The following is a 1,103-nucleotide window of genomic DNA, read 5'->3' as shown; positions in this document are numbered from 1 at the left end:
AGTACAGAGACATTTACTGTAATATTTGATTAAAATATAATTTTTAATAAATGGAGTAAGGAATGTATTATTCAATAACTGGTATTGGGGTAATTGCCCATATCATTTGGAGCAACAATTAAAATAAATTTGTATTATTCATTATAATTCATAATAAAAGAAATGTCAAATTTAATACTAATTCCAAAGTAGAATTTAGAACAATAAAATCAGTAAAACAGGATAGTAATAAAATGTTTTAAACCTTGAACTAGAGAGGGTTATTATGAATTGACCATAAAATCTTGTTTTTATTTAATTAATTAATTTATTCATTTATTTATTATGTTTACTTTTAAATAAATTTTAATGTAATGCTTCAGGAATTTGTATGTCATCCTTGTGCAAGGGCCATGCTAATCTTCTGTGTATCATTCCAATTTTAATATATGTGCCACTCAAGTGACGACTAACCATAAAATCTTAATAAAAAATAACAATTCCTGTGAATATTTGAAAATTTAAAATTATTTTAAAGCAAAGGAAATAAAGTCATTAAAAAATTTAAAAGATAGGTGACAGAATATGAAAATAATATTTATCTCAGTTACAACTGAGAAAACAACTTATATCCAGTAACAGCATTATTAATTATTATATCAGAAATAATAAAGACTAGATTTATTAAATGCTTACTCTGTGTAAGAAAATGAATGTATATTACCTCTTGCAATCAACACCAACAATCTAATCAGATACTTCCACTGCAGCAGTTTCCTCTATGTACATAAAAAAACAGATACACAGAGGGTTTAAGAAATAGCATAAGCACATGGAGTAAGTGGAAGAGTTAATATGAGTTCATATAAAATTGCACACTCTTCTCCCTTAGAAATTACTTTCACCAGGAATTATACTAAAAAGAAAATCAGACTGCAAAAATACAGGTACACAAGAGTATTTACTCATAATACATTTTACAATAACACTATTTAGAAGCTGCATAAATGTACATCATAAGGATTAGATAAGTTAATGTGATATATCTACAGCAGGAAAATGGAGAGAATAGAAGACAACTAAAATAGTTGAGTGCTGGGGATGAGAACATGGAAACTGGAAGA

General features: G+C 26.7%; 1 non-coding gene across 1 annotated transcript; it reads right to left on the bottom strand.

The window, feature by feature from the left end:
• Positions 1-342: 342 nt before the first annotated feature.
• On the bottom strand, positions 343-446 carry LOC112133197 (U6 spliceosomal RNA). Its single transcript, XR_002914883.1, has one exon. It is a non-coding gene; the product is annotated as a U6 spliceosomal RNA (small nuclear RNA).
• Positions 447-1,103: the final 657 nt, after the last annotated feature.

Source organism: Pongo abelii, chromosome 3 (assembly GCF_028885655.2).
Source record: "Pongo abelii isolate AG06213 chromosome 3, NHGRI_mPonAbe1-v2.0_pri, whole genome shotgun sequence".
Classification (NCBI taxonomy): Eukaryota; Metazoa; Chordata; class Mammalia; order Primates; family Hominidae; genus Pongo; species Pongo abelii.
The sequence above is the reverse complement of the archived record's forward strand: the minus strand, read 5'-3'. Positions and strand labels throughout refer to the sequence as shown.